The sequence below is a fragment of the Lepisosteus platostomus genome, chromosome 4 (assembly GCF_059453375.1).
Source record: "Lepisosteus platostomus isolate fLepPlt1 chromosome 4, fLepPlt1.hap1, whole genome shotgun sequence".
NCBI lineage: Eukaryota > Metazoa > Chordata > Actinopteri > Semionotiformes > Lepisosteidae > Lepisosteus > Lepisosteus platostomus.
The window spans coordinates 3,497,466-3,522,663 of NC_142614.1; the positions used below are offsets into that span (position 1 = coordinate 3,497,466).

The 25,198-nt window shown below is 40.8% G+C and overlaps 1 protein-coding gene across 1 annotated transcript in view; it reads right to left on the minus strand.

Moving 5' to 3' along the window:
* lrfn1 (leucine rich repeat and fibronectin type III domain containing 1) overlaps nt 1–25,198 on the minus strand; it is a 103,950-nt gene that overhangs the window by 56,689 nt on the left and 22,063 nt on the right. The window contains exon 2 of the mRNA XM_088627598.1: nt 6,203–6,255. The gene's annotated coding sequence lies outside the window, so the exon portion shown is untranslated. The remainder of the gene's footprint in view (nt 1–6,202; nt 6,256–25,198) is intronic.

Here is a 25,198-nt window from a genome sequence, read left to right on the forward strand (position 1 = left end):
ACACAGGCAAGCACATTGACAGATAGAGATTCACAGTCACGCTGAGAAAGACACTCACGAAGACTGACAGAGTGACAGACACGAACAGACGCAGAGAGATACACAGACAGATTCACAGACAGGCATGCTGAGAGACATTGAAACGCTTTGTCAGATACATCCCGAGTTGCAAAGCAAGATGGGAGCAGCGCACAGCCTGCTGTGTAACTAGAGCCCGACAGAGTGGTGGATCTGACCGGAATTGATGGTGTCCCAGATGACTCCCTGAAAGCACAGCAATGAAAATTCAGTGTGAAAGAGGACGGGAAAATGGAAGGATACACTTGACCCAGAGTTCATGCGTCTTGGTTGCTTTTGCGTCTGTTGACTCACTCTGAAAGGAATCTGGATGCTAAGTGCTATTGAAGCAGCTGCAGGTTTGTCTGGCCACAATTAAAGAATGTCTATATACAGTATTCTCTTTGACTTCACAGAAATTCACTGATGCGTGTACTGTGTATACTACTATTGACAATCCACTAAGTAAAGACTCATTTTAAATTTCTGCAGATTCCCACAGTGCAATCCACATTTATATCCCAATAAATACTTGTTTTTAAAATAATGGCCAAGTCTTCCATGAAAAATAAATCAAATCCAATGTGGAGATCAATTAGATTTTGTTTTAAGGCGATAATGAAACCGGTTTAATTTAGCAAGAAAAATAACTCTTAAGAAATAAGTTTATATTGCAAAAATAAAAAAAGTTACAGTATATGTGCATTACAGATAGTGTAGAAAATCCTACTTAAGATGGAATTATATAAGCAAAATCAATTATCATTACTGGCACAAGGCACACTTATACCACCTGGATGAAGGAATGACACCTTGACAATAAAGGTGTGGTCAGTGCAACCCCCCGCCCCCAAACACACACACAGCCACACCCACACACCCATACATGCATACCAACACACACTGGGCAGAATGAGCCAAAGAATGGGTGAAAGGGAATGATGCTAACTGGCAAAGACAAGGAAGGTGTGTTAAGCCTTCTCAGGTAAGCATAAGTGGGTCAGGTTGGGTTGTCTTTCTCCCCAGACCTTTGTAAATTATATATATATACACCATCCATTATATATATATATGTACATGCAAAAGATACATATACTGTATATCTACGCTTTCAAGTACAAACATGATGACCTAAATATATATATATGTTATATATAAGTATAAACGCACCTGTATGAGACCACGTATGTATCTGCTCTCTTTGGAATAGCAAGGAAGATAAAAGAACTTCATAACCTCAGACTTCAAGGAACGAAACGAAAAGCTATGACCTACACTCTCTCCGTGAGTAGCAGAGGCATGGAACACACAGACTGAGGTGAACTGAAATTGATTTCTCTAAGAAAAGCCCACGGCAGAAAGCGGCGCAGTGCGTGAGCAGGTCCAGGCACAGAGAAGCAGGGTCTCTTAGGGTGCTGTCACGAAGCGTTCTTTCAGGGCCCTATGCAGACAACACGATCCGGGGGGCAGTGAAGAAAACACGGGGAAAAAGGCATGCAAGGGGCTGGAAGGAAAACAGGGGGCGTGTCCACGGTGCGTTGGTGTTCGGGGGAGGTGTGGCCGAGGCAAACAGTCCAAGGTTACTTTCGAGTCCGAGGCAAATCCATGAATGAAGCAAGTGTCCAAAACCGGGTAACCCATCCTGACAGACAAACGGAGTTAAAAACCGGATCGGGATCCGGCGGAGGGTCGGGGGAATAAAAAGGGGGTAACTGGACCAGACGCTCCCTGATCCTGGACCCAGACGGTCAGGACGCCATTGTGTCGTTCTTGGACTGGCGGGTAGGCGGGCGTCCATGTTTCAGAAATGAGCCCCGATAGGCAGGAACATCTGGTTTATATGACATGGGGGGCTGGAACCGGAGGCAGGGGCAGGAGATGAGTATAAACAAGGTAGGGCTGGAGCGCCCTTAAGAGGAGGGGTTTACGATCGTGACAGGTGCGTGCTGTGCGTAAAGAAAGCTCACACAGTGACTGTTCTGCCTTCAGACCCCAAAACATTCTGTTCGCAGCGTCAAAACTAGTTCACTCATAAAACGGCGTTAAGTAATTTTGTATCATGGGTTGCTTGGATATGAATCGTTAACTGACATAACCTCCTGAAGTCAGTCACTGATAAAACGCAGTCCTTTTTTAATCAGGGCTTAAGGATTGCGTCTGGATAAAACAAATGGCGAAAGTGCCTAATTAAAACATTTTGTTGCAGATTTGAGGGGATTGCAAGTGCAGAAAACCACTCGCAGACGAACTTCACAAAAACACATTGCTCACGAACTTCACAAAAAACACTTTGCTCGTGCTCATTTGCAGATTCAACATTCATACAGCATGCTAAAGGAAATGTGACGATTTGAAACCTTGTGAATCTTATATCCACAGATTTCCATGACTCTTTCCTTCTCATCAGTCAAGGCCTCTTGAAAAGTTATCCATCTCTTACACTACACCATGCTGCATGGGTTGTAATAACAAACCAATCCAGGGCCCAGTCATTCAGTCTATTTCCATTTGCACTATGTGGCCCTGCTCGGCCACTCCGCTACTTTACAGAATTTTGAAAGTCTCTGACAGTTCTGATAAAACCTACCCTGGCACAGACCAAGACAAAAGATGAAGGCTTATTTTACAGCGCGTGACTGCTGAACAAGACAAATCAAATAGAAAAAATCCATAAGCCTTTCTTTTTGCTTTGCTGTTGGTGTTCAAACAGGTATGTCATTGATATAACACAAAAGAAAAAATGTGTAGTGAATATTGTGACTTGCCAGGCCAAAGATGCTTAAAAATGGAAGTTGTTCTCATTTCCTCCCTGACTATATTATAAAGAAAACAGTAAACGCCTTGCTGAAAAGGTGTGCAGAGGAAGAGTGCAAGTTTTAAATTAACCGCTTACCCAGGGTCATGCTGTCTTAATAAAATCACATACTCTATGTCAAACCTAGTTACTTTTTATTTAAAAAAAAAACAATAGAAAGCTCTAAAAAATGAAAGTAAATGAATATTCTCAAGGGCTGACACTGGTTTTCATCATAATAGCTTCATCTATCTGCTAATGTTCTGCCTAGTTTTTAAAAACTGAAGTAAATTACGAATCTTTCATTAAAAAAAAAGATGTTACTGTGATATGAGCTGATGAATTCATCTCAGGTTCCAGAATTAATGAGAGTGGGACCTGGAATAAGAGCTGTGCAGAAAAGGTATCTGTGTTCTATAAAAAGAAATGAAAAAAAATGGTTGAGCTGACTAAGGCATTTGTTAATAAGTAGAAAAGTTCTACAGACCCTGTTTCACACAGCCTCTAACTTTTCTTAAAGAATCCAAGTGAATGCCGAGATCTACTTAGCACAGCTGGTACAGAATATCCTGGTGTCAATGATACCACTATGAAAACATGATGATTTTTTTTCTTAACCATAGCTTTGGGGCTCACAGGAGAAGGGAAAATTCAAACTAGAACATGAGTACCAAACTTCACCATCCAATCAGACTCCACAACCATGCAGAAATGTTGCAAAAAGTGCACATCCAGTGCCTTATATAGTACATGCACACAAACACATATGATTCAGAGATGGACCTAACAGAAAAAGTCCTCTTTTTTCACAGCCCTTGGCTTTATTTCAAGTTATACTATATAAGCTGTTCTTAATCGAATGCAAATCTTTACATCTATTACTTACTATGACTGTCAATGCAGATCTACTCAGAAAACACATATGACACATCGATCATTTAGTCTTGGGTTACACTGAAGAGCACACAGGTTGTAAAGCCTGAAGGAGATCAAACTGCAATGCACCGAGTGTCTTATTTCTACCCATATAGACTATATATATATGCACTCAGGAAGGTGCTTATTCCCGGTAAGGGTGGGGGGAGCCCACAGCCTTTCCTGGAAGCACAGGCAGCAAGGCGGGAGTACTGTATGTTACGGACAGCATTCCCAGTCTCAGGGCATACAAGTGTGCACACAAGCAGAGAAACACTGCGGGACAATTTCGAGAGACCAGTTTACCACAGCCACGTGATACAGGAAGGTGTGTAGAAATCAAAGCTTCTGGCTAAGAACCACAGGGGCACAAGATGCATGCAAAGACAACACAGAAGACAGATCAGTCCAAAATTAATCCAAAGCAGTAAGGCAGCAGTGCTCACAACGAGAGCATCGAGCTACGGTATTTAGCATGCAGACACTATATGAGAGTGATTAGTATAGTGACATCCAGGTGGGGCTACACACTGGTGGTGCTGGAGGGGAGCCCCCATTACCTGTAAAGCATTTTGAGAGGAGTGTCCAGAAAAGCCACACGTAAGTGCAAGGGTTATTATTTCTTATAATGGCAATTGCATTTAGCATATAAAACAAGGCATCTCAGTTGCAAAATTCTGGGCCCCTTTGTAAGGATCAAGCGAGATGTCAGCCAGCTGTAGGGATGAACCATCACTGTATCCATTGAGAGCACTCTGAGCTTGAGCAGCCAGCAGCTGCCCTTTACTTCCCCCTCCTGAGTGATAGAAAGACAGCCCAACAGGGTTCGATCGCTCATCATCACAGGAGTGGAAATGTCCGCTTTTACACACAATAGAGACGGATCAGAGAAAGAGAAAACCACACTGAGCTGCTGGGAAAACAGCGTAAAATAAATAACAAAATAATGGCTCGGCTTTCTCTGCACTTCCAAATCCTACAAAGAAGTGGTAATGGATGTCTGAGGGGTTTGAAATTATATTTCAAACGGAACCTTACTCTGCTGCTAATCTGCTCCTCAAACAGCTTACAGCTCCACTTCTTGAAGGTCTCTCGTACTGTAGATGGCAGATTGTATCCATAAAAAGTAACCAGAACAGATGAATATCATTAATGCTTAGCTCGTGTTTACTCCCTCTGCACCGAGACAAGCTATGAAGGCTCTTCATTGATCGTGGACAGCTCGGGAAGAGAAAGCAGATAACGTCAAAACAGGAACAAAGCACCCCAGCTCCCACAATGCCTGTTTTTGTCACTCCCAGGTGCTCTCCCAGGTTTCAAAGTGCCTCCATGTCACCATAAGCGCACACACACACACACAGAAATCTAGCTCACTGAATCAAACTGCTTTCAAGACACACCGTGTGTTTCTTGTTATTCTCTGGGGCAGCAGCACAACAACCTCCCTCTGCGTGACAATTGTGATTAATGCTTCCTACATCTGACCGTTGGGCGCTCCGCGGGAAAAAAAAAGAAAGAAACGGAGATGTACTAATGTGGAGGAGTGCAGTATGGGCTACAGATAAAACTCCTGCTATCTTGTTAATTCCACGCAAGCCGTCCCTCATCATAATTCCTTTTGTTCTTTGGAAATGCCTGTGCAGTACTTTTCTGGGCTCCTGATGATGTTGCCTCTATGTGCGTTCACCAGCCTAATTAGTCTTTTGTCCTTATGGAACTGCTTATCCACAGGAAGCCCAGCCCGCAGTGTCTCTGACCCAGCAAGCTGAGGTTTTAGTGCTGTGCAAGGAAACAGCTCACGGCCCCGTCGATACAAGAGAAAAAAGGCGAGGCTGCAAGAGACCGCTGCACCTTTCCCGTTATAAGCATCAATATAAGAAACCATTACAGAAAAGAACCCCTGCTTAAAGTGGCACTTTCTGTGATGACACTCTTTCACAGGAGAAAGATCATCATCCTGGGCTGTTGCCTTGGGTCCGTAAGGTAATTGGGATTGTAACTACAAGCCATTTCCAAAATCACACGCTTGGCCATGTGTATGGCGGTGCTGAAGACAGGGGGAAGGGACATGAAAGGAAACTCAGAAAACAGGCAATCAACGCGATCATCATCGGATCTGTAAAAGCAACCTCACTGAACACTGGTTCTCTTTGTGCACAAGAACCCACAGTGCTGTACGCTGCGCTGGGGGGGGTGGGGTCCGAGTTTGCAATTCAGGTGGTGTTTCTGCACTAAGCCAGTACTGGAATGGTCATTACCCCAGGTGCAGTCCCTCAGTTCTCTAAACTGGATTTAAACCTGGGACCCCAACAAGAGAAAAGCAGTCTAAAGAACGGTAACCAACACTCTGCGCCACACATACTTTGTTTGAATGGTAGCTGGAAAGGAAACAATAACATTCTTGTAAATTGATCCCCACCCCCACCCCCCACTTACCAGTATTTCTGAGTTCCTTTCTGTCTCTGCCTCAACGCCAGCCCCACTGTCGACTAAAAGAAAAAAAGAAAAAAAAGCCAGCTATTACCGTAATGAAGACGGATAACAAAATCAACACGCAGCCATTCAGAGCACACCAGAGGACAGGCCAGGTTTCAGCTTGTCTGTCACGGCAAATCAGGGTGTTAACAGACGCAGTTGTAACAAGATTACCATTCAGGGGCCACGTTTTACTTTTAAAGATCCATTAAAAGGTCCTTTGAAATAATAATTACAGACTAACAGTAGTGGCGTAGCTCATCAATAGCACTGCACCAATTCTGCAATTAGCACAAAATAAGAGGATGTTAATTACCAACCAGCAGTACAGAGAAGTGGGATGATGAAGAAAAGAAATATAGGATGAGAATAGTGTTGTTAATTTAATAATACAAATAAGCACATTGTACTATTTACCCATATTATAGGGTTAGCATTTTTGCACCAGCAGATATTTGCGCAAAGATCATTTTGAATCGAAAACCTTTGGGGAAAAAGAATAAAGTAAAAAAAAATCTTGGATGTTTTAAGATATTTGAAAATTCCTTCTGGGATTTTAGGATATTTGAAAATTCCTTCAGGGATATAAAAAGCAAAAGGGAGGTCATGCCCTTGGGAAAAAAAAACGGACTTGTGCTATTATTACATCACTTAGAACTTCAGTAATCGCTGAATTTAAGGTTATGTACATTTACAAGTTAAGACAATCATAAGAGTTCTTAAATTTGACTTTATGTAAAAACCTCCTGCATTTCCCATTCCTACAGTTGGACGCCCAGCACACACAACTGGGCTCACTCTTCCACAGCCAGTCTTCCCTACACTGGAAGATACATGCTCCCTGTCTCTTCCAAGACCTACTGGCGCCCAGTTTCCAACTTTAAACTCTACTGATCGACTACACTATAAAGACTAGTTTGAAATCTCTGTAATCCAGTGATTCAGGACACAGTAGAGAAACTTCTAAATTCTCTCTGTGGATCCATCTTTCTTTTTTAAATCCACCCATAACTAAATCCGTGCAAGTCTTAATTAGCTCAATCCATCCTCTCAAACTTGAACTATACTGGACCTAGGACCGTCTGGCTGCTGATGTTAAAGCACAGGAGGGTAAACTCTCTACAATTCAGGATTTAATTAACACACTTTCCCTACCTGAACTGAAGAATCTTAGACTCAGCTCCCTGCCCTCAGCACCTGACTGCTGTTGTAGTGACTGCTGCTACTCCTGAGGAATTTCCCAGTTAAGCACAGGGCAGTCAGGCGATCCCTTTTCTGCCATTGGAATTCCATTCCAGAGTCCAATCACTCACTCAAGGCAGGTGTGTCCAATGTACTGCCGGGAAGGAAGAGGCCTTAACAAAGCCACATCAAAGTGAGCTTTCCATCAAAGTGAGCATTCAAGGAAGCACGGTTATAAAAAGAGTAACAGGACCCCCTTCCATGACTTGTTGGTACTGTACATGGCTCACAGCCAAAATGCTCTCTGTTGTTGATGCTTCTTTTCCAGTGGCTATTTGCACATCTGCAGAGAGTTTATTTTTATAGAATGCTTCATTCTCCACCCACTGTTTGATTAAATTGAATGTCATCTCGTCTGTCCCTGCAGAAAAGCAGTGACATATCATGTTTATTCATGTTGAGCAGGCTGGGTGAAGTAAACTAAGGAAAACTTGGCAATACTCCTCGCTGTTCACGCTCTGTTTACATGCTTGTGCTATTATATTATTATATTATTGTATTATTATTATATTATTTTGTGCATCTTGTCTCTCCCTGTACAAAAAATGACAGTACTTAACACGTTCGTTCATGCTGATTCAAAGTGGTCAAAGTAAAATAAATAAGGTAAACTTGGAGATAATTCCAAGCTTTGTACTATTAAATATAAAATATTCCATGCAGAAAATACATGGTAATTCCCAGATTCACAAATATTCCTCAGTCAAAATCGGGTGACGAAAGCTTAATATCAACACTTCATACCTAGAATACATCCAGTATGAATCTAAAGTAGTTTAATGAAATGTTGTTTTTACATAAATATTATGAGTTTTAAAACAGTAACAAAAGTTCAGTTTTACTAACGGGAATATTTTATTCTCCATGGCAACCTCTCCCCGCTTTGATAGGTTGGAAAATGAATGGTCACCAGTATGCAAGGAATTGGGGGTACTGTAATTCCTTTTAGCAAAGTCTGCCCCCAGCATTGGGGGGCGCTTTTGAGCACCGTGAACACCCCTGCAGGCCTGAGCAGGAACACGCATATGAAGAGCTCAAGACCGCAAGTGTGCATACTGGGACATGGGCCCAGTCCTGTTTGTATTCACGCACACGTGTCAACAACTGCTTATCATCTTGTGCTTTTTCCCTGAATATTAAATTACTCTTATCACAATCATGTCAGGGAAGCATCCCACTGATTTCATTATTTATGGTATTTACTGTTCATTTTATTTTGTTTAATCACTGAACAGTACAGTTTAGGGTAATGAAATTCGCAGTACAGTATCATTTGTTAAAAGGCAGTTCTCGCCAATGTTTAATTTATTTATTGTACTGTATATTTTTAAATGTAGGCTATATTTGGTGTTTAATTATTGAGTATTACTTATGAACTATCATTGTTAGGCCTTAATTTATTTCAAGCTCAGTGCACTGTGCGTAGCATTTTAAGCAGCTTACATATTTATAAAAAACATGTGATCCTATTCATTCTCAAGCATTAAAAAACAGTTAGATGTCATTATTTTTATTTTTTCTAACACAAGAAGGAGATCACTCTGTTCCAAAGTACTACTGCTATAGACAAGAGGGGTTTGGGCTCAGTGTGGATGCACAGGACCCCGAGGGTCACATCACCTTAGAAAGCAGCATAGTTCCCACCTTGAGCAGGTTTTTATGTTAATCAATAAAACCTGAGATACTGTATAGAACACAATAAAGAAGAAAACAGGAATGGATTAATCATAATATGATAAGTGGTGGGTAGAGTATATACTGAAGATAAAAGGTTACCTTAAAAGGTTCCCAGATAACTTCAGAGAACTGTGGGTGGCAGGTTTTTCTACCTGTAAAAGTTTGCTTATTCTTACAAGTAAAATAATAATTTTCTTACAGAAAATGTCTATAGAATTTGTCATTTCTTCTAAATTACACCTGCTGATCTGTAAAGTAACCCCATCTTCAGACTTCATTCAGTAGCACCAACATACAGTAGTGGTACTTAGATTTGAGAAATTAATTAATATTATTTTAAGGAGCTGTCTAAAGGTAAGATTTTATTTGTGTTTCTAACCACCTAGGCAAGGACTGAATGGCCTAAGAACATTTTGCTTGGGTCTTATTATATTATATTAATGCCTTTCTGCAATGTGTCTGCTCATAGATTCTGTACATTATTAATAATCGCTTGCTCCAAAGACAACAAAAGCCAGAGTGTTCCGTACAGGACTTACTTGTCAAGGTCTATGAGATAAAGGCCACCTTGTGCTGGAATTTGTAAAGGCAAATCAATATGGAGAACAACTCCTGAAAGAGCTCAAAGGGGATTTGAACAGAAGGGCCTTGGTTTGCAATATTCAATAGATTTCTTCTTTCCGCTGTGGAAAACTCATACAAAATCCAGAGCACATAATGAATGTGGTTTCCAGAAAAAAAAATAACTGCTCAATCAAATAATGAAGTCTTACCTACAAAGCTAAAATTCCCTCTGTCACTAATTATTATGTGAAGCATCCAACTCTCAGATAGAAGTTTTTTTTTCCTCCAAAGAGGCTGACGTATTTGTAGAGGAAAATGCATGGATATTATGTTTTTTTTTTCAGCTTCAGCGATTCAATCATTCTGACTGTTGGCAAGTCTGTGAGAGTTAACTACTGTTTGATTTGACAGCTTGGATGTTTTTAATTTGCTGCTTTTACAAAGCCTGGCTAAATAATGACAGCAGGTGTAGCTCAATATTTTCTCTAAAGGTAGCAGATGACTGTCAAGGGAAAAAACAATTGGCACTAAAATGTCAGAAGAGGTTCTCTGAAGGTTTCTGAAGCATTCTTGTTTTATAACATGTCTAACTGTCCTTCCACCCAGCTTTCTGTCTATTAGGAAAATATGAATATCAATTAGCTTTGGCTGTTTCGTAACACTAGAAAAAACAGCAGTCTATGCAGAAATATCGAATTCTGTTTTACATATTTAAAGTCAATGCAAACAGTCAAGGAGTTCAGATGGCTCTGATTTCTAGTGATGTGAAACATAGCTAATTAATCTTTACATTCCCATAATTAATTCAGACTTGCTTTTAGAAAAAAAAGGAATATAATACGAACAAACAATATAATATGAATAAGAATAATGAACAAATAATTTCAAGCCAGTTGTGAAATTTCTTCAAAGTGAGTCAGTGAGCCTATTTGTCTATAAGATACTCTGTCAGCTTTCACTTTATGATTAATATGCATGTGCAATAGAACTGTCTGTTTCCTTACTTACGTCTGGCTAAGATCTCCACCTCATTTGCTGTACAGGAGAGTGCTAGCTGCTTGTTCAGTATATCTGATATGCTGATTATGGTGTCTAGAAAGCACTTTCAGTACTCCTCTCTAGCTAAGCCAAAGCATGCACTTTGTATAAATGAGCATCACAACTCTATTTATAAGTCCGGCGAAGCTCAGTAAGTGTCACGGATGTCGGAAGGCCAAGCCGTGGAATGACAGTGAGAGCAGTAAAGACCCTATGCTTAGCGGTAAAAGGGCCAACACAAGGGTTAGCCCAGGCTCAGGGGGTCAGACGATGTCAGAACAGAAACCTATGCCCTCAGGCCACGGACAGGAGCGACCTGGTGCTAGGCTGGTCTCAGGACACTCGTACCCTCAATGCTGAGCCAGGAGCAGAGCAGACACAGAAAGTAAATAGGCTACACAACAAGACACACCGGAAAGACATGAATTATCACAGGGAACTAGGAACAGGCCAAAGGCGGAGTGCCCTCTAGGTGTACAGGGCATGACAGTACTTTGTGAGAAAGAGCTATAAGGTACTGAGCAAGAAGAACACAGGGCCTGAACTGTTCTGTCCTAGTGCTGTTTAGTACCATCACTTTCCCCAAGCCCTTTCTCCAAAGGACACACTTATTACAAATAACAACTTTCATGATCCCTATTCTCTACACACATTAAAGAAGACCAGAGAAAAATGCTTGCCTGCTTCATGGAAAGAAACCAGTGCTGTCAGTGACATTTATATTTTGCAATAATAAGGCACTCCCTTGTAAAAGATTGTGGTATAAATTATTAAAGCACAGCAGAATCACGTCTAAAGCATCATAAACAATGCAAGGTGCACTATGTACAGATTGTTGAAACCCATAGAATAGCAAAGTAAATGCAAGGTAGCAATTATTATGGGAACACCACAAGACTAGCATACAAATATGCAATAGACTCACAACTGACTGCTATGATTTACAGTATGTGGCTGAATTTCCATGCTCAACAGAAAGCAATATTTTGACACACACAAAGATTTTGTTCTTAAAGAGAGGAATTGAATATCATTTGCCCCTTTGGGGGAGCAAGAGTAGAACTGACAAAGACACCAAACTTATTGAATGCATCATTAATGTGTATTTTGCTTTTTGGTAAGACAGTAAATGCTTTTTCACTCTATCCAGGTTTTTAATGAAAAGAAAACAAGTACAAAGCTAATAATGAATCACCTGCCTCAAAGCCTCTATTTTTTAATCACTTATCTGCTGACTAGTCTCAAAGCAATAAAGACACGATTTCGATGAAACTATTTAAACCACACAGGTCACTCAGCTGTCTTTAATGAGAGCTAAACCTGTCTTCATCCCATTCCAAAAAATGAGCAAGACGATTGCATACTTTGGGCCCAGGTGTCTCCCATCACCACACTCTCTTCCTATTAATCAATAAAGTGATGCAAAGGTCTTGTTTATATATGAGCAGAGAAACGATAACAAATAAATCACTCCAGGACAGATCGAAAATAAAACAACAGTGTGTCAGAAGTGCTGAGCCTCAGCATTTACCAGAACCGAGTCACAAGGTACTGGTCCGAAGTGAGGAAAAGGTACAGTCTCACCGGAAGCTTCTCCAGACCATTTTTCTAGCCTTTCCTTGAGGGAATTCCTTTGGGGCATCTGCACAGTAAAAGAATATAATCTAAATATAAGCAGGCTCTTAAGGTGTAGTAGTGCTCTTTAATTTAGTGAAGGGATGCTAGTCTTGTTGGCTTTGCTTAATGGGGTACAACGATAAGAAGTGGAAATGTGTCTTGGAAAGGCACCTCTTACAACTCAGCTGATCTACAGCAGTCCTGACTTTTCTAACAGACTGAATTTTCTAGTTTCAGCACAGTTCACCAAAGGCTCTGATTCAATCTTTTATTGCAGACACTAAACCAAGGAACTGGCCAGGCAGCACCACCACTTGAGCTGACTCCCCTCATCTACTGTACTTTTAAAATCCACAGCATTCTTACCACTCCATCCATAACATGCCTTGTTATGGCTACCCACTTAATTCTGGGCTGTGTCAGCAGTCCTGTGGGAGGAGGTTCACTTCCTGAAATTGACCAGGACCCTTTTGTATCCCTTTTCCACGTAAGTCTTAATGCCCAGTTCAGAAATAGAGAAATTCTGATCAACCAACATGGTTCTGAGCACAAAGATCATTAAGCTTACCATACCCTCTAATATCACATTTTATTTAAGAAAAAAAGACTCAAACTTAACTGGAACTAGAACTAAATCTAAACTAACAAGTAAAAGGTTTATTCCATGCTGGAAAGAGAAGAAAGAAAACACAACATTTCGGCCGTGGAGCTTTCTTCTGGTGTGTCAATCTAAACTAGACTAACAGGACTAGACACCCTGGATTTGTTTTCTGAACTCTCCTAGAAAGCCTCCAATTGAACAGATGAAAACACAGATACAGACTTTTGGTGTTAATTGTATAAAGGTGGAACCGTTAGTTGCATTGGTGCAGTTACAGTTAGTTTCTAAATGTAAGAAAGGTTGCAAAGGTCGTACAGTCCATTTTGTTCTTTTGGTTTCTAATACTTTATTAACCCCAGGATTTTGTCAAGGTGAATGGGGAAAGACCCCTGGGAATTTGCTTTCAGCCCTCAATGTACTCCGTCTTGGTCCTAGTTTCACTGCTAGCCCTGAAGAAGTCCTCTAAACTGACTCTGCCAGTTACCTTTCAGAATTTTAAATACTTGTGTCAAGTCCCCTCCTAATGTCCTCTGTTCAATACTAATGAGATTAAGCTCCTTTAGGCTCTACCTTGTTAGTGCACGAAGGTCAGGAATGAATCTACTTGCCCTTCTGTAGTGCAGCTCCCTCAGCGATTTGTTGACCAAAATGACATAGAGTATTCTAAACAAGGTATTGGTATTGGAGAATTAGAGAGGCACAATCTGGCTGGTATTGGTGTCTTGGCATTGGTTTAAAGACAGTTCCTGTTCTGAGAACCTTTAGGGGGAGATTGAAGGACATATACAGTAATTACAAAAAATACCCCCCTTCTGGCACAATGAAAAAGACTTTTAAGTCCTGTTCAGTCCTGTCAGTTTGTATAATCATTGAATTTCTGAATTCTAACCTTCAGGAAACATGCCGAACTGTATCAAACATGATTTATTTTGTCAGTTTAAAGGTTTCATTTGCATAAACTGTGCTAACAAGCATTTCTCTTTTCTCAAGCTTTAAGGATTATATAAAAAAATAAAGCCCAGTGACCTGATTCAACCTCATAAATTTTGAAATGGCAACAGCTATTTAAAATGAAAATTCAACAGGATTTTAGATATACATTTTGACCATCTGTGACAGTATAATTTTTCCTTGCAGTCATCTCCACCTGAGACATTGAGAAGCATTAATTTATCCCAGTGAGGTCTGGGACAGTGACAGGCCATCAATATTATACAGCTGAAGAGTGACAGAAATCCGCTGAGCAGTATCTGATGAAACGGAGACCCACTTTTCATTTTGGTAAAGTACTCTGTGGATAATAAGAACTCACATTTAGAGTAAACAGGATTATTTAAGGACGATTTCATTCTGAAAAGTAGTCAGCCTTGCACCTTGTAGTTTGAAGCCCACAAACCCTAGCAGCTCTCAGCCAAGTACAGTTTCTGCCCCAGTCTGAGAAGGTTTGGCTATAGCCAGGTAACTACACTGCCTTAAACGTACCTCCAGCCAGCAATGTCTAAACTGTTGTTCTCAACCTGGACTCCAAACAAAAGTCTTTACTGCTCGATCCACTTGGGAGTCCCAGTTATCCTGGGATGAAGGGACAGCAAGGATCATCGAGTCAGAGATGAGCGAACTTTGTTGTTTTTGCAACCTGACCCCTCCCTTGTCTGTCTCAGTCAGCCCTACATCTTCGTGAGCGGGCAAACTGACTATGCTGGTTTTCACTTTGTGACTCTAGCAATTGTAAATAGCCATGAGAAAGCAGCACCTTGTGTGGTTTTATGTAGTTCAAAGACACTGTTGAACCTCAGCTTATCTTTTTCTTGTTCAACTTTCATAACTGACTGTTTACTGTTCTCAAATTGCTGTTTCTGGACAATTAAAATGGGACAAAAATGTTTTCCTAAAGAATGTCTGAGAATGTATTGCAGTAAATCCCAAGGTGCAGCCATCCATAGGCAATGACATGGAATGCAGTAACAATTAGTCAGTTGTGCATTCAACTTTATCCACAAGAGAATTAAACCTGCTGATTTTTCAGAACTAAATGCAAACATTCAGACATCAGATAAAGAGGTATTTAAACTTAGTACATAAAGTTTTTAATTGCTTTGGGGAAGTAAAAAAGGAAGCTATTTTGCATCTGTCTTAAAAATAGTATCTCAGTGAAAATTACAGTATTGGATGCCTGGAATTGTTTCGCTGTTTGAAAACATCGCACTGTAATATGACTGCTATGTGGTAGCAGAGAATGTATAGCTGTTAACACCTATATGACCCTGCAATTCACAGCTGGCAGCCCACTGAAGCTCAGCAGGTGTGAGCCTGGCCAGTACTTAGATGGGAAAGCTGAGGTTGCTGCTGGAGGAGGTGTTAGTGGGACTAGTAAGGAGTGCTCACCCTACTTTCTGTGTGGGTCCTAATGTCCCAGTACAGTGATGGGGACACTATACTGTAAAAACAAAAGGCAACGCCCTTCAGAAGAGATGTAAAACCAAGGTCCTGTCTTCCTGTGGTCATTAAAAATTCCAGTGTCCTGGCCAAATTTCCTCCTGGCCTTTACCCATCATAGCCTCCTAATAATCCCCATCTATGAACTGGCTTCATCACTCTGCCCCTCCCCCATTGAGAGTTGATGTGTGGGGATCGTACTGGCACACAAGGGCTACCATCAGATCATTCAGGTGGGGCTGCACACTGGTGGTGGTGGAGGGAATCCCCATTACCTGTAAAGCACCTTGAGTGCAGTATCCAGATAAGCTCTATATACTGTAAGTGCAAGGAACTATTATTAATGTCCACACAGTTTAGTCCATAAAGCTTGAAACTACCTCTTGCCCCTGGCCTACAGTGCTCAATATAATACTATGAGTAGCCATGTGTTGTGCATTTATTCCATGAGTATTCAGGAAGAAAAACGCTCAGCTGAAAATCACCGGCAGATGGAGATTGATGGCTGGAGTTAACGTCTCATTGCTCAACACAGAAACAGATTTCATCAAAGTGTCCAGAAGCACCAGGCCTGTCAAAGACACCAGCGTCAAGCTGTGTTTTCACAAAGAGCTGCACCTGAACACAAAAACATTAGAAGTTTGTGCAAACAAAGAAGGGGCAATGCGTCTTGATTTTAGCTTCACGTGCGTCTTTACTAAATTGGGAATCTGTTTTGTTAAATGTGCTTGCTTGACTTTAGTGCCTGGTATTTGAAAGAGACAAGGAGGTCATTCCAGAAATGAGTTAACGGAGTGTGCATCTCCTTTTTCATGAAAGCCCTTTGTCAGCAGTTCATGGAGTAAAAATCAAATATGTAATGTAATGCACAACTCGTAACAACAACGAGCACAACAACGTAAAAGTACTGTTCACATAGACGGAACCCATATACTACTAAAACACTTACAGTACAGCAGTTTTGATATTTCTTAGTCTATGTATGTCGGTAGTGTTTAGTATAAGAATTCTTCAGTCAAAACTGTCTATTGGAAAATCTGTCTGCATGGATGTAGAGGCAGTTACAGCCTATTAATTGTGGTGCACATGTCTCTAAAACAGACCCCAACAGCTGACTGACAATGCCTTCATTCCTCTTGGAATTTTCCGTGTGTCACTGAAGAACAAATCTTAACAGGGTTGCTGAAGCATGTAAACAATTACTGCCAATATATGTTTTTAATTCTCGCTCTAACACATAATCCATAACCGCAAAAAAACACAAAATCCGCTCAGCCTGGAGATACATTCCAAAGCATTTTGAGGCCATGATAATAGAAATGACAGACACACCGAACTGTTAGGAATCCCTTATTGTCCTAGCACTGCACCATTTACAGGAATAGATTCCAGAATTCCAGAATAACACATATTTAATACACACTAAAATAAAGTAGCTACTCCCCTTGGAATAGGGTGGACGAGAACAGCCACATTGTACTGGTACGTAATTAATAAGCAATAAATAAGCAAAGCCCACTTTGAGGGGAAGGACTACTAAGTAAACCAAGCTCATTCTGACTTGTCCCCTTCAACACTGTCCTAATCGTTCCTGCACTAGAGTGTAAGGAAACAGTTCCATTAAGTGGAATAATATTGCTGTGTTACATAATGACCCAGAAGTTTTGCTACATTAGTCTGAAAATTCTTCCAGAGCATTGCATATAGTACAAGTATAGTAGTATATTGAGAGGCATTTAAAATGCATGCTATCGGTCAAGCTAAAACTACTGTACCTTCTTTCATTTTTAATGCCTCTTAGTATAGAACGCAGTGTCGTGCTTACGTAGTGCTGAGATAAGGCTGCTCTCCAGGCCTGTAGTCTGTTGTTTGGTTTGCTATGGCTGAAGAAATCTTTGTGTCAATCCTCTAATTGTAGACAGACATAAAATGAACTGGTTGTTGCAACAAACTGGTGAATAAATCATCAGAAACTAATTATGATACTGATGTTGCTTTGAATAGCACCAGGCATTTAAGTCTAGCACTTGTGAGAATCTCATTTAGGCTTCAAGACTAATAAAATCTTATTCCCATGAACTGTCATGCCACATTTTGACTTAAGAAAGCTGAAAAAAATGAGGTTCAATATTAAAAAAGATCAAGTTAAAGACAGCAAAACCCAGAGAACAGATATAAAAAGGCTTCCCACCTGTATCTCTTCAATATAAAATAACCAGATATTTTATTAAGTAGGGTCATCCTTGTCGCACCCTGGGACCACTTCAGTGCCAGTGGAAGTAAGAAACCAGCAGACACTGCCTTCAGGCCTTAAGGGAAATTAGTGAGCCCGTCTAAGGATGTATGAGGTTCTTTCAGCCCACACACTTTTAATTAATGACAGAAAGAAAAGGGAGCCTACAGACAGTCAACAGAAATGTCCAGGAACAGAAGGAGGAGAGAAGAGAAGGGAGGTAAAAATAGAAAAGGCTGAAGAGGCAGGACTCTCGGTGTGCCCGAAGATTAATGGCTGAGCTGGTAGCGCTGCATGTTGCTTTTTCAGAATAAGAAGCTGCCTCTGTCCTGGCGGCGTAAGAGAGCACTCACTGTCACTGGGATTGTGTGTCACTGCATACAACACACAATGAGGAAGAAAGCCTTTTTCCCTTGCCTTGTTCTTGCTCTTTTATTTTCATACCCAGTAAGACATTATTTCCATGAAACAACAACTACAGAAAATACGTATCTCTGTATTGTGCACGTGCCTCTTTATATAGCAAAGCTACCAGGTACTGAGGCATTTGTGCTTGCTCCTTTTAGAGCATATTGGTTTGTAATAACTGAATGTTTGGTACTGTATATTGAAGACTGCAGTGTCAGCAAAAAGATTAACTTGGTGTAATAAGTACAGAAAACCAAAATGAAAAAGAAGTCTATTAACTAATGTAAATTTCAGATATGCATTTGTGTTAATATGTACTTATTTGTTTCTTCTGAAAGTATTGAGCATTTAGTGAAAGATGTTAAATTAATGAACTAATGTAAAATACAGGGAGCTAGTACTTACAGTACATCTGCGGAACTACATGTGTATAAAGAGCTGTCGACATGAGTTAGGGAGCCCTGGATCTTAAATTAGTCAAGATGAATCATTAGCGGCCTAAATTTGAAGCAAATTTAAATTTTAATTGTTAACAAAGGCAATGACAGGAAGCCCAGTGGATTTCTTCACTGGAACTACAAGGCAGAGGATGAGAGGGGAAACTGGAACATGCAGGCTGAGGGGCTCACAACTCCGACACCTGCTGAAGCTCCAGGAGTGGAGTCACCTGGATCCGTCTGGCGTGAGAAGGGGTGGCCTCACTTGGCCACTAGTTCCCTGATGCACGTTCACTGCAACAGAGGCGGCGCCTCTAGGCTTCCCAGCCGAGGTCTCTCACAAGCCGGAGTGTGTTGTGGTGTGCTGGCAGCCCAGTCAAGCTCCTTCACACCATGCCAGACTCCCTTCCTCTGTACTGCGCCAGCCTTGCATAGCAACGTTCCCTCCTGGATGCCTTTGCATCAAAGTCCAGCTCTCTATTACCATCTGTCCAGCTATAAAATGCCACCATGCTTTATCACCAATCTCAATGCCTGTTAAGACTTGCGGTGCGTGAAGGGAGGACAGCAGTTCGCACATAAAAATCTTAATGTTTTTAGCTCAGACTGTGGATTGTGTGGGCATAAAGCTGAGCTGTGCTTTAAAAAGGCCATATAAACCCTTGTGTTCTTATAGCAGCCCTGCTTAGAACATGAGGACAGCAAATGAAGAGCTGTTGTGCTCAAAAGAGCAGTCAGTGGGGATGTCCAGGTGTGCTGATCTGGGAAGGAGTGTCTTATTGCTATAGAACTCCTTTGATGTGGTCCTGGGACCTCGCTTGCTGTGGGGAGTGGGGTTATACTGAACTACCCAATTTTCTCCTTGTTCTTTCTCAATATAAACAGCTCTAGAGCTACCAAATCATCACTTTAAATATCTTCATTGTCATGCGAGCAGGAGACTGTACCAACTGTACCAAGCAGTCTGCACTAATAATGAGTGACACTTGCATTGTAACTGTGAGGCTGAGCAGCATGCCCGAAACGCATGTTCACACTTTGTATGGTGTAACATTGTGATTCCTTTCTCCTGGTGCTGTAAATGAGAACATTATGAGTAATGAAGTGGCTAACTGCACACAATAACAAAGTTGTACCAACCTGAGGGGAATACGGAGATCAGAAGATGTTTCTGGTTCTGTTAGCGGAGATGGCCATCTGAGCACGATGGCACAGAGACTGGATTCAAATTGCTGTGACTGCCATTTGGCTGGTAGTGTAACTGGTGAGCCCACAACGTGCCCTCATTAGAGGACACATGCCAAGCAGCACAGCTGGGAATCTTGAGGGCAAAGGAGATGCTTTTTAATTCGCAAACTGAACGATCAAATCCTTTTCCTCCTTTAGGCTTGCCAAGCTGCAGTGAATTAAAGGGGTACTCTGCAAATTAGAGAAAAAGAAACAAGGGGACACTCTGTCTCCTGGACCTGGCTAGAAAACAGATAAAAGAACTGATTTTTTCCCCAATTATGAATTTCCAGAGTTGAAATTCAGCTCAAAAATAGCCCTCATAACATTGCATCTGTCGGTGGAATCCTTCACAGCACAAACAAGATGGTTTTAAAGCCCCATAATCTTGTGTTTTGTATCTTAGGTCAAACTAAAATATGTAAAAGATGGGAGGTGCATACATTTCAGCCTTAAATTATATTCATATTATATTTCATATCATAGGCCATATGATATCACATCATACAGTACCAGTTCAAGATGCTATTTATATCAGGATATATCAAGATACAGTATAAATAATTTTGATAATAGTCCTTTATCCAAAGCGACTAAGGTGTTTGGTGTTTGTCGCTGACAATAAGACCTCAGTTTTACCTCTCATCTGAAGGACAGAGTACAAGGAGGTTCAGGAGCTTGCTCAGACTGAAGCACAGTGGCAGAGCACAGCGTGAACCGTGTGTCTGTTGCTGATAAGTCTTTTTCCCTGGACAGCTAGCCTACTGTACATCTATTAAAGTGAAATGCTGCTTTCAGCAATTTGCACCACTCAGGATGAAAACACAATAGCCATTTAAAAAATGTATTTTGTTCTCTGCAAGATGATAAAGAGCTTTTATTTTTTATTTTTTTCTCCAAAGCTGCTGCATGTAAAATGAACCTGACCCAGTCTCTGGAATCTACCAAGATGATGAACTAGAATCACCATGCCAGGAGGTACAGGCAATAATTTACTAATACAGGGAGGACTCGCAGCCTAGAACAGAAGAACACTTCATTTTGCAAAATTGCTGGCCTCACTTCATCAATATTACTGTGTCACTGCATACTCCTGTAGCATCTTCTGTGCAGAGAAAATGGAAAATTATGGCCACAATGCAAAAAAGGTTAAAAAGAGAATAAAAAGAGTTACAAAGACATACTTGAAAAGGGGTCTCAGTCTATAGGTCACATAAACAAGGATTGTACTGTATGATTTTTATCCATGCAGACAAGTGAGGAGATACTGTACATTCAGAGCAAGAAATAATCTCCTATATTAAATCACCAAAATGTTTGAATAAAGAGCTTGACATTTTTAGGAAGACTTTGTTTTTGGTGGGTTGCATTTACAAAGTGATTAAAACTAATGAATGGTATCATTCAAGGGTTTACCAAGATTGTGTGCATTGTTAACAAAAGACACACTTGACAGCAAACAAAAGTCCTGCATGTGAAGTCGTTCTAAGTACCTTTTCCCTTGGATCAGTAATTTTCTGACAATTTATTATGCATTCGATGTCTTTGGTTGTGGTACCTCATTCTCATGCTCCAAACAATGCGATATTATTAGCATTTTTAGTGCTGAAGTAGTAATAGTAGTGGCATGAGTGGTTTCAGAAGTAGCAACACATTGTGACCTTCTGCTGATTTCAAGTATGGGAGTCCATTCTGTACAGCCATAAATATTCATATACTCGCATGGTACTTAGCAAGATGAGGGGAATTGCTGTGCATAAAAATAATTGGTTTAAAACTACGAAAATGGATGCAATACTGATTGAGGGCTCGTATGAGTTGACACCTAGAGATTTTGGGATGCAAACAAATAGAAGTCTTTTTTTTCATTGTTATATTTAACCAGAATGTTCCATTTGTAGCATCCTTTTTCTGAACTAGGCAGAAGTCTATTTTTGGGTAGAAGAAAAAAAAGCTGTAATTACTCTGTTGTGTGAGTTAATTGCAGGAGCTGGACAGTGCAAAGGTCTGACTGTGTAGTCCAGAGCAAAAAGATATTTCTTTTTGTCCCCTTAAAAAAAAAACATATCAAGCATTATAAAGCTGTAGTCATTACTGGTGATTCTAAAGACAAGGTAAGGGGAATGTTTTTATTTGAAAATTACAGAATGGTAATTTAGCAGAAGCTGGTAAAAACAGCAGAGAAAATGGTTTGATTTTATTTGCCCATGTATCCACTACATAATAGTGAGGCAAGAAAATGAGATGCAGAAGAAGGAGAGACACCCATCCCTTCTCAGCCACAATTTAAACTCCCCTTCTGCAGAACACAGTGCCTGTCTGTCTTTGTAGCTGCCATGGTAATCAACAGTAGGATGGGCTATAGGGATTTGCATAATATAGTTAATTAGGCTCATTAAAGCTTAATTGCTGTAAGAAATGGCAACTTCTGTCTTGTCCCAGGTTTTCAATAACTTCACAGTTTACAGAATGACTTTCACACTCAAGCAGACTAATATCGATATCTTTTCTGTCAAACCCAATCAATACCTTGCCAGTATGTCACAAACTTGGTAGCTGATTTTGGATTGTCATGGATAAGCTATTTTAGCACGTCAAAAAGCAGGGCTCGGAAAAAAAGGGTAGACGAGCTGTAGAACTTGGAAGACAGGATGAGGAAACTGAAGGATCTAATAGAAAAGCAGAAATCCCTCATTAGCTTGAGATCTGCCACAGAATGGCCAAGACAGTCGTCAGTTTCCACAATCGGATAATCAGCAGCTTTTGTGATGATTCCGTAACAAAGCACCAATTTAAAATGATTACAGTCAGGCAGATGGGAAGCCTCTTAGTGGAAGAAGTTGATCCATTTTAAAAGACACATGGAGGCACTGTTTTCGGAGCAACAGGAACTGTTTTTGGGACTGTACCTGACATACTGTATGTCAGATGCTTGCCAAAGTCATGTCAACATGTCAAAAGCCAAAGACTAGAGAAAAAAAGAGTACAGTGCATTGGAGAAGGGGGTCTGTAATTGTTTCTGATGAACTGTTTAGTATAATTTTGTTTAGTCCAGTAATGCACTGTAAATTGCCATGCAGAAATATTTGTATGGCCAACTCCAGACCAGACAGAGAGTCTAGTAAGAGGTCTCTTTAGCCAGCATGCTGTTGCTTGTGGCTGTTTACATATTGGTGGCAGAAAAAAGTAATCTCAAGAAATATGCATGAGGTCAAGTTTAGCCTAGTAACAAGCGCCTGATTGTCTGACATTTAATCTCTGAGAGTGTGCCCATTGCTGATAAGCAATTAGGCCAAGCACTTAAATCACTCATGATGCTCAAAGAGAAGAAAACAAACATGTTGCAGACCTTCAAACGCCAGGTTGTCTGCCGAAGATGACTGGTGAAAAAAGTTCCTCCTCTATAAACACAATTCTCCTCTCCCTCCACACCTGCAACACCACAGACACACTCATTTAGACATCTCTTCACAAGGTCACGTCAAGGTCTGTGCTTGTAGTTAACTGGCATGCTGTTGTTAATAATTGCCCAGTGTCAGATGGATAAAAACACCTTGTGGAATTCCTGTCAGCAAGCAAACAGTGCCTTTTAAACAACAACTGAAGCAGGACAACATCATACATGTTTGACAATGAAGGCAGATATTTAGAAGCAATCTGGAAAACACTGAAGAAAAAAAGTGAAGCTACCTCATAATTATGAATACACACAAGCAAATAACTGCAGTACTACAAAAACAGTACCTGCGACTCAGTTTATGTTTCCATGTCTATAAATGCCTTAAACAAAGAGAAATGAAAAAGTGAACAATTTGTAACCTTGGAGGATTTTCCATCATCAATACTTGAAACAAAAACACATTTAGAATGTTAGCTTGTCTGTAACAAGCCAGCGCAGAAGAGAAGAGGTCATTTAAGGCCAGGATCTGAATGTATGAAGAAAATTACTAGTAATATTGCTGCAGTCCACCTGTAACAGAGTCCAAGGCATGTTGGCCCCTGGCACAGTGATGGCATACTCTAAAGAAGAAATCTCTAGGGCAGGACTACCCAAGCCCACATCTTGAGGGCAACAGTTGAGCAGGTACAGAGGGTACCTTTACATACTGTACATCATCAGCCACTGCTGACTAGTGTAGGAGGGATAATATGGTAAAATGAAGGCTATTAATTGAGCTAATGTAACCCTCTTTCTTAGGGCTTGTGCTTATAATGGTTACAAAGATGGACAGTAATACCTACTGGATGGCTAGACCATAAGTGGGGATCCCTGCTCTAGAGCGTGACATGAGAAGTCTTTTTCCAGACACAGAGAGATTATTCTGATCACAGAATGTATGTATCTCTTAGACAAAATGTCAGATTAGCTAGCTGCTCTGTTAGACCAAGGCAACAAACTTTCGCAAAATGGAGTTTATAACAGAATTTTGGGAGGGGTGACAAGAACCAAGCTCAATCGGACTCCTGACAATCCATTCCTCTCCCATCTCCACCTCTGCAGCTGCCCCTTGGTCACCCTGCAGGGGGGTCCTGGCCTCCTTGTCCTCTGGCCAGGAGGTCAGCCCTCAGCTAAGTGGGTTAAGCCACAATTTCGCTCCATGATGCTTTATTCTTGGGTGTTTGTCATTCCTCGTGAAACAATATAAGGGACAATCCTCAGCTTTCTGTTTCTCCCCGTTGATTTTCAAATATTTTTTTGCAACAATCTCAAACACAATCGAAATCCTTTCTGGCTACCGGGGACTTAAAACTACAGGAAGTAGCTCCGCCTGATCATTCCATGTGTCTTATTCAACTGCATTTACACTCCGCAGTCCAGGGACATACTGCAAGAGATGCAAGAAAAAAGGCCTTGTGAAAAGCATATCAGGATACGTACGCCACAGAAACTTCAAACATTGACTAACTGACCGTTTCAACCTCACACACCAGACAAAAAGAACACAGCAAAAAATGCAGAAAATCAGGCAACAGAAACAGCATCTCGGTCCTTCTTTCCTTAAAACAAAGATGTCCTTCTCTCCTCTGAGCTTCAGTCTCCAAGTGTTTTGTTTACATCATCCATTCTTTGAAGTGTTTGGTGAGGTTAGGGGTGCGATGGTATCCACACTTTTAAGTGTAGGGTGAGGTTAGAGGGGCAACAGATTTTCAGACAAGATGTTTACAGCAGATGTGTGTTTTTCAGGGCCGCTAAATAACTTCCAGCCTGCCTTGATGTAGACCTTGTTTTGTCAGTGGAAGGAACATTTAAAAATGCCATGAATAATACAGTCTACTCAGAGAGACAGACGGGGTTCTGACTTCAGAATTACACCTTTGTGAGGAGCCCAGTGTTCGAACTCCAATGGTAATATTAATGGTATATCCTTGTAATGGGTTGTGTTATAATCCACCTACAGAGATAGCTGATTGCATTATTATTCATACAAATAAAATGTCTGATCATTGTATTTATTTTAAGAGTGTCGAGAGACAGG